This window comes from Mustela nigripes, chromosome 3 (genome assembly GCF_022355385.1).
Source record: "Mustela nigripes isolate SB6536 chromosome 3, MUSNIG.SB6536, whole genome shotgun sequence".
In the NCBI taxonomy this organism is placed as follows: Eukaryota; Metazoa; Chordata; class Mammalia; order Carnivora; family Mustelidae; genus Mustela; species Mustela nigripes.
Window position 1 is genome coordinate 141,572,887 of NC_081559.1, and position 9,618 is coordinate 141,582,504.

Here is a 9,618-nt window from a genome sequence, read left to right on the forward strand (position 1 = left end):
GGGCCAGGAACCTCTAAACTAAAAGAAAAATTATCTGTCTCCCTCTCCTGCTTCCCTACCCACCTCCAACACATAAACCCAATATATAATAGAATAAGAGCATACCAACAAGAAAACTTTCAGAGCTATAGCAAAAAGAAGCCTAAGAGGTCTCAGATGCTCCATGCATGTGGGGAGGCTGCCCTCGTGCAAAGTGCAATTTCTCTGTTTGGAAGGTGGTGGGTCAGTGACAAAGAGTAATGGTTTCCATGTTAACAAAGCAGATGTGCATCTTGTTCCTGATGTCTACCCCTGCGAGATCTTCAGGAGGTTATTGAGGGTAACTCTTACCTTTGATCCTGCTCCATCTGCCCCATGCAGACGCTGGCCACCTCCATCATGTTCCTGTCTGCAATGCAATGGGCAGAAAGAATCCTTCTCCTTATGGTAATTTCTCAAGACCTCTTTGACCACATTTTCATATTTTTCCAGGGTGATGTGGACATTGCATATATGTAAAACAGAAATCTCATCTTTTCTTTCTAGCATAGCTATACCTGCTCTTTTTCCTTGGTCGTATGGATGGGTCAGAAGGACATGGTGGGTCAGGAAGTGCTCAGAGTTGATCTTGTAAGCCAGGCAGATAGACCCCTCGCCAACGTTCCTGTTGCTAAATAAGGCATGGTGGATTCGGAATCTCATATGATTGAGTTTCAGGTCAGGGACTTTGTTAAGGTCCTCCTTAGGAATAGTGGGCTGGTCTCCACTTAGCTGCTTAAACCTCCACTTGAGCCACTGGATCTGGTCTACTGAGAAGCCCTATTGCCCACAAGCTCACTCACCCCCTCAGACTCAGAGCAGACTCAGACTCAACAAAGGCAACAACCATGGTGCCTATGGAAGGGACCATGAGGAATGCATTGCTTGTAGGGCCTGGGATGGCACTGGCTCTGCAGAAGCTGGTCAGACTTGGAGTCCAACATGGTGTGGACACTAGGGCCAGATCTGAGCTCAGGTCAAGTGTTTAGGCAAGAAAAATAAAAACGTTATCCAAATCAGAAAGAAAAAAGTTAAACTGTCACTATTTGTAGAACACATGATATTTCATATATGAAGCCCTAAAAATTCCACCATGAAACTTATTAACTTTATTATTTTTATTATTTTATTTTATTTGTTTTATTAAACTAATTAAATTATTAAACTAATTAAACTAGTTTTATTAAACTGTTAGAACTAATAAATTTAGTAAAGTTGTAGGATGTAAAATCAATACAAAAATATTTTGTGCTTCTGCAGTACTAATAATGAACTATCAGAAAGATAAATTAAAAAAAAAAAAACAGTTTGTTTACAACTATATCAAAAAGTGTAAAAGACCTAGGAACAAACCTAACCAAGGAAGCAAAAGACCTGTGCACTGAAAATTCTGAGACACTGATGGAAGACATCGAAGAAGATAAAAATCAATGGAAAGATATTCTATGCTCATGGGTTAGAGGAATTAACATTATTAAATTAGTATTAAAATATCTATACGACCCAAAGTGATCTACACATTCAATGCAACCTGTCTCAAAATTCTAAATGCACATCTTTTATAGAAATAGAGCAAACAATCCTAAAAATTGTATGGAACCACAAAAAAACCTGTAAAGTCAAAGCAATCTTGAAAAAGAACCAAGCTGAAGGCATCACACTAATTTCAAACTATAATAAAATGCCAGTGATCAAAACAGTATGGTACTGGAGTAAAAACAGACATGGAGATCAATGGAAAAGAATAGAAAGCTAAGAGATGAATCCAGTTATGCATGGTCAATTAATTTAGAGTAAGGGGGCCAAGAACACACAATGAGGAAAGGAAAGTCTCTTCAACAATTAGTGTTGGGAAAACTGGACAGCCATATGCAAAACAATGAAATGGAATTGCCATCTTATGCCATAAAAAAATTACCTAGAGATGGATTAAAGACTTGAACATGAGGCCTGAAACCATAAAACTTCTACAAGAAAACATAGATGGTAAGCTCCTTGAAATCATCCTGGCAACGATTTTTTGGTTTTGTTACAAAAGCAAGACAACAAAAGCAAAAATAAACAAGTGAGACTACACCAAACTGAAAAGCCTCTGCATAGCAAAGGAAATCAACAAAATAGAAGGCAATCTAAAGAATGGGAAAATATTTACAAATCATCTATCTGATGCCGGATTAATGTTTAAAATCTATAATCAACCCATATGACTCAATAGCAAAAAAGAAAAACCCCAAATAATCTGATTAAAAAGTGGGCAGAGATTCTGAATACACATTTTTCCGAAGAAGACATACAGATGGCTAACAGATATAGGAAAAAGGTATCCAACTCACTAATTATCAGGGAGATGTAAATCAAAAGCACAATGAGATGCCATCTCACACTTGTTAGGATGGCTATTATCAAAAGGGCAAGAAATAACAAATGTTAGTGAGAATGTGGAAAATAGGCAACTCTTGTGCATTGTTGGTCAGAATGTAAATTGGTGCAGCAACTTATGGAAAACATTATGGAGATCCCTCAAAAAATTAGAACTGTCATATGATTCAGCAATTCTGCTGCTGTTTTTTTATCCAAAAGGAATGAAAACGTAATTCAAAAAGATATATGTACCCCATGTTCATTTCAGCATCCTTTACAATAGCCAAGGTATGGAAGCAGCCTAAATATCTTACCGATGGATGAATGGATAAAAAGAAGATGAGATATGTGTGTGTGTGTGTGTGTGTGTGTGTGTGTGTGTCTATATATAAATATATAATTAATACTATTCAGTCATAAAAAGAAGGAAATCTTGTCATTTGGGACAACATAGATGACACGTAAGGGCATTATGCCAAGTGAAATAACTAAGACAGAGAAAGACAAATACCATATGTTTCCCATATATATGTAACCTAAAACAAACAAATTAGAAAAAAATTACAAATATAAAGAATAGATTTGTGATTGCCAGAGGCAGGAGGGGAAGGTGGGCAAAATGAGAGAAGATGGTCAAAAGGTACAGCTTTCCAGTTATAAAATCAGTAAGTCCTGTGGATGTAATGTACAATATGGTGACTGTAGATAATAATGCTGTACTGTATATTTGAAAGTTACTGAGAGAAATAGATCTTAAAATTTCTCAACATAAGAAAAAAAAACTTCAACTTCATGTGATGGTGGATTTTAACAAGACTCATTGGGTGATTATTTCACAATATGTACAAATACCAAATCATTGTGTTGTATAACTGAAACTAATAGATTTATGTCAAGTACATTCCAATAAAAAATATTTGGGACTGTGAAATGGGGCAATAAACAAACCCTGAAAACTTCAAGTAGTTTAGCATTTACATAAGTTTTTTTTCTTTCTTAGAAAGTCCAATTTAGATGGCCTAGGACTTTCCTCTAAACAAACACACAGACTTGTAGATCCAGGTCCATTTAGTCTCATGGGGCTGCCATCTTCAACACATGGTTTTCAAGGTCACTGTGGAACAAAAATAACAACAGCCCAAAAAGCTTTGCATTCATAATAATGAAGAATGGGAACATGTCAGTCTCCTTTTTTACTTTGTGGTAAGTCATTACTTCTGCAATGTATTTCAGAAATTAGAGATAAATTATGTGAAAGTAAAGATCCAGATATATGATCACTGTTCAACATAGTTAAATTCCCTATTTCCCTCAGAATATAGAACCTGAATGATCTGACCTAGTGACCCAGTCTCAAAGATAACCCCATGTGTCAGGTTGACTGCATTCATTGAGATTTGTCAGTTGGTAAACTAAGTCAAGATCCCAAATTTATATGACAGGAACTAGATAATACATTTTATGAAGGTGAAGAGATAAACAGCTTATTATCAAAAATACCAGATGGAAAATTGTTTGATAATTTTGTATAAGTGATAATACATTTTGAATAAATATACAAAATAGATTACAAATGGAGTAGAAAAGTATTCCTATCTTGGAACTTAGAAATAATTCATCCTTAAAAGGAAGATCCAAAAAGCACTATTTTGAAATTAGACTTTCACAAATTTTTATTTATAGATACTGTTATTCCTAAGAATGGAGACCTCTACATACTTTTGTTTATAAATTATTTTGTTTCTACCATCCCTTTAATATTTTATGGCTGTGTGGTTAAGCTTCATCTCCTGAGAGAAGCAAAACAGTATAAACCCTTAGAGTACTAACTTTGACTGACATGGTCTGTTTCACATCTAGGCTCTATCATGTCCTATCCTGGCAGATTTAGACATGTTCATTAGTCTCTCCATGGATCAGAATGGATTACCTATCCTGCCCCATGCAGTCCATGATCAGCTGTCCTCAGACCAGGTGATTGGTACTGAACTACTTCTAGAAGGGTAAGATGGACATAGGAGATGTTTCTTTTCTTTGTGTGCATGAAAGAACGGGTAACATTATGAAAGGTTCAAGCAAACCCACAGCAATCATAGTCCAGAGGTTGACTTTAGGGGACACTAGTTTGAAAAATTACAAAAGGGTATTTCTCATATTCCCAATTACAAAAAGAGAATATTACAAGAAGGGATTCCCCATATTCCCAACTGTCTTGGGACCAGGAGAAGTAGGGGACACTCTGCCAGCTTCCTGAGTTCTTCTGAAGATGGCCACCTAGCACTGGCTGGGGACAAGGACTGAACTGTTGGCCACAAGCTATACCTAGGACCTGGGGCTCCAAAGTCAGGAAACTTTCAGGAAGGGATCTGATATCAGATGCTGAGATTTTACTTTTAATAAATTTTGCTTTTCATTTTTTCCCCATTTAAGTGACTTTTTCTTCATGATGCTGTATGTGGGGTGGGGTGGGGGGGGCATTCCGGATGAATAGAAAAATGCAGATGGCAAATCAGCAAATTGGGAAGTCTGTTTTTTTTAAATTGTTTTGCCCCAAAGTGAGACTAACCCTACAACTAATTTCTCTTCCTTCTAAATTGATACTGTGTTGATCTTCATGGTGTTACAATAGATCAGCAGCAATTTATGAAAAGATAATAGAACTTCTCTTTCAGAATATTCATGTACTTTTTTTTTTAAGATTTTATTTATTTATTTATTTGACAGACAGAGATCACAAGCAGGCAGAGAGGCAGGCAGAGATAGAGGAGGAAGCAGGCTCCCTGTGGAGCCGAGAACCCCATGCAGGGCTTGACCCCAGGGCCTTGGGATCATGACCTGAGCCAAAGGCAGAAGCTTCAACCCACCAAACCACCCAGGCGCCCCTATTCATGTCCTTTTATTTACTAATTGTACATAACTTTCTTCCTGCATTACTTTATTAGATGAACTTTAATCTGCCAGGTAATGAATAGCATTCCCTTCCATGGAATCCTGATCAGGTACATTGGGAAGAAGATTGACTCTCTCACTGCATATGGATTGGCAATTAGTCACACTCATTTGAATATTTAAAAAGTGTAAAATAAGTAGGGATTGGATTAACGCTTCTTTATTCATTTGTTTAAAAATCATAGATTTATTGAGCACTTATGCCAAGAACCAGCCTAGACTGAACGACCTGAGTTAGGCGGTGAGAATGAGAAAGAAAGAGACACAAAGAATGGGATCAGGAGGGTTGCAGCTAATGCTAAGGCTACATTTATTTGTTTACAGCGGTTTTATATGATTCAAGCACAATACAATCCGGTGGGAGTCACCTTGATCATTGCTAGATAATTCAATAGAACAATCAATGGGACAACCTACCAGTGAATATCAGTTTCCTCATTTGCATAGTTACGCTACATTGCATCAGATCAGAACTTTCTGCAACTAGCTTAAGGGCAAATCTATTTATCTAGGTCTACTCCCTGCTCTGTGCTTTTCGTGCTTCAGCAAGCTGTGGTTAAGGCAGTGCTTTAGGGCTGAACTGTGGTGGGTAGGGCTGGTTTCTGACCTCACCCTAAGCACCCAAGGACACTGTCTACCAGCTTGCTGACTGGCACTGACTCGGTGCCTGGCATTTTGGTAGATGATGAACAGAAGTATTTGTTCTCTCAAAGAGTTTGCAGTTTATTAGAAAAATAATGATTAAAAAGTTTCAGAATAACGAAGTCAGTATTAAAACAGAAATACTGCACTGTAGGGATGGATACGTAAATTAGAGAACACTTCTGACCCAGATAAGAAGAGCTCAGAAAAATAGTACAGAGAAGACACGATACAGTATAAAATTTAAAATGTCAACTTAAAAGTTAGTTTAATTATGTGGGTTTATACTCTTGAATATGAGAAGTAGAAATAAAATAGGTTTATAAACCAAAAAGATTAAAATATCTCAAAGGGGATAAAAATAGTTTAAAAATTGCTGTTGTGAGAATGCCTGAATCATGGTCCTAAATTTAATTAAACAAGAAAATGTGTTTCATTTATGATGAATGCCCAAATTTATGAGCTGACATTTTAGACACTATAGAAAGCTGGTTCATAGTGAAGAAAATGGGCAAACACTTTACTGATGTTGTTCTACAGCTTTTTGGTCTTTTATCAATTTTGTTAAGATATCAGCATTTAGCCTTATTTTCCCTTTTAATTTTCCCCCTTTTAGTTGTTTTTATTATTTTCTATTTGATTTATTTATAGAATGTTGAATTTGTTAAAGGTTAATATGATGTTACTGATCTTGTTTTAATATTATAGAGATTCTCGATTATATATATTGACATCATAAATAGTATGGAAAATTTTTTGACATTATTTATTTCCATAAAATTTCTGTCTGGGGCGCCTGGGTGGCTCAGTGGGTTAAAGCCTCTGCCTTCGGCTCAGGGCATGATCCCAGGGTCCTGGGATGAGCGCCGCATAAGGCTCTCTGCTCAGCGGGGAGCCTGCTTCCTCCTCTCTCTCTGCCTGCCTCTCTGCCTCCTTGTGATTTCTGTCTGTCAAATAAATAAATAAATCTTAAAAAAAAAAACAAAAACCTTCTGTCTTTTATCTCTTTTCATTCCAAGATTCCTAATACATGCATGTTAGACAGTTTCACAATACTAAGCCATATATTATATTGGGGGGGCTGTTGCCTATTTTCCATTTATTTTGCTTCTCTGTGCTTCTGTCCATTATTTTCTAGTCCACTAATATTTTCTTCAACTGTGTCTGATATGTTTTAAAGGCTATCTATAGAATTGACTGTGATGCTCCTTTCAGCATCTAAAAATTTGTTGAAATCTCTGTTCACTGACAAAATAGATCCTCTTCTCTTTATGTAAATTTTACTTCAATAAAAAGTCATATTAAAACTTAAGCCCTGTGATATCTCATTTCCTTATGAAAAAAATTTCATTCATCACTGAAATAAATGGCAGTATAAGGCTTTGAAATTCTTTTTTTTTTTTAAGATTTTATTTATTTTATTTGACAGAGAGAAATCACAAGTAGATGGAGAGGCAGGCAGAGAGAGGGAAGCAGGCTCCCTGCTGAGCAGAGAGCCCAATGCAGGACTCGATCCTAGGACCCTGAGATCATGACCTGAGCCGAAGGCAGCAGCTAACCCACTGAGCCACCCAGGCGCCCCAAGGCTTTGAAATTCTATTTTCATAAATGATTTGGTGAATTTTGTTGTAATAATATAGACAGCTTTTCTGCAATTCATTAGCATTTCAAACTTTCCATTGTCACTATTTCAATAGTCAGAATTTTTATTTTTAACCTACAAAGTTACACTGGACATTGTTGAATAAAATTTCACATCCTTTGTATTCTGTTTTGGATGTTTGGTACCTGATATGTTAAATGTTCTTATAAAGTTTAATGTTATCTGACAGCATAATATTGAAAAGTACTATTTTGTGTATTAAATTGGGAAGTTTAATAATGTAGGCAAGCAACATTTCATATTTTTAAATAATAATTTGAATGGATGTTTCATTTACTTTTAGGATCTGTACATATACATATATATGTGCATATATGCATGCATATATAATGATATCTACATAGTGAAGTTATATAATATTAATAGCTAGTGGGATCGATGGGATAACTTTTTTCTTTCTATTTTCTTAGTAATGAGAATTTGCTATCATGTGACTTATGCAGTATTTCTCTGATCCAATCTAATACTTTCTACCATTTTATTGTAAGTATTTATTTTAACAAGTTTTTAATTTGAATAGTATGTTTGAAAAGCCAAAATATGAAGAAGAGAAAGTTTAGCAAGCATTGATTTAAAACAAAATGTGTTATTTTATATTCCAATTCCCATTCCAATTCTATATAGTGATTGTAAGATAAAATCTAATTAAATTTGAAATCGTATTCTCCTTCATTTACCATATTTGTGTAATTGTTGCAATTATTAGTCTGATGTATTTAGTCTGTATTGCTCCAAAACTTTAGGAATTCCCTCTGAAAGGAGATTCAAAACTGAACATGTTGTTAATTAAAAAATAAATAAATAAAATAAAACAATTCTAAAAATAATTTTTTTGTGCCTCTCTATTTCTTAGATGCTATAGAAAAATAAGTTGCTTCTCTTCCCACTGCAAAGAGCTTACAATATGATTATGGAAATAAGACTGAGAGTGACAATAAAGTCAAAAAACTAATTCCAATAGGATTAGAATCTAATCAGTTTCATTGTGTTTTAATTGTACTTCTATATTGGAAGAGCAAAATAGTAATACCAAGTCATATATTATAAGTATTAAATATGTCTGTGACGAAGTTGTGGGATTTAAACTTAGACCTTGCATTTCAAAAGACAGTGAGGAATTTATAATCTCTTACTATGTAGAAATCATATAAATCATAAAGATAAGACTGGAAGGGGACAGAAAGTGGGAGATAAAATAAATAGTCTAGTTTTCTTATAGTTTATATCAGTACTCATTTTATGATCAAGTATCAAAGCGATGAAAGTATACATACGAGAATGATTTGAAGATTTAAAGATAGACACTAAATAAAAAATAGAGTTGAAATCACCAAGTAGGTATTTTGCTTACTTCTTCTTGATACTTACAAAAAAACCTCTCTTTCCGCAGACCAAGTTTATTGCCAAAGGGATGTCAATGGAAATGGCTACTGTCACTTCCGGGCTGACATACTGAATTCCTGAGGCAGGCTCTTCCACGCTCTCATTTCCTGCAGAATGAACCAGGGAGCATTGTGTTGAGAGGTAGGTGCCATGAGATTGAAGCAGCCTGGGATTCTGAGCTGCCTGTAGTGAACAGCTGCTTTGGAGAGATGCCCAAACTGTAGGGCACTTTGAACAAGAAATGAACTTTGTTGTGATGAGTCACTGCAAGGTTGTGTTCTTTTATACTGCAGTATAATCTAATCTCTTCTGACTGACACAAAATAAGCAACGGTGAGGGCCTAAGTAGATGAAGAACTCTATTGATCCTGTCTGAAGATTTAGATAGTTAAGTATATAGAAGGAAGAGTCATAAAGAAAACCACTAGAATATGTATTAACATTCCATATATTCAGGAAAACAACACAAACTTCCATAAAAGTAAACAAGTATTGCTTCTAAAGTGAAAGATTAAAAAGAAGCAGTGGGAAAAAATAAAAGACATATTTAACCAAACATATATATCATTTAAATAAATGTATATGGGCTTACTCAACCATTA

General features: G+C 35.3%; 1 pseudogene; it reads right to left on the bottom strand.

The window, feature by feature from the left end:
* Nucleotides 1-223: 223 nt before the first annotated feature.
* Nucleotides 224-4,249, bottom strand: LOC132014563 (calcineurin B homologous protein 3-like; annotated as a pseudogene).
* Nucleotides 4,250-9,618: the final 5,369 nt, after the last annotated feature.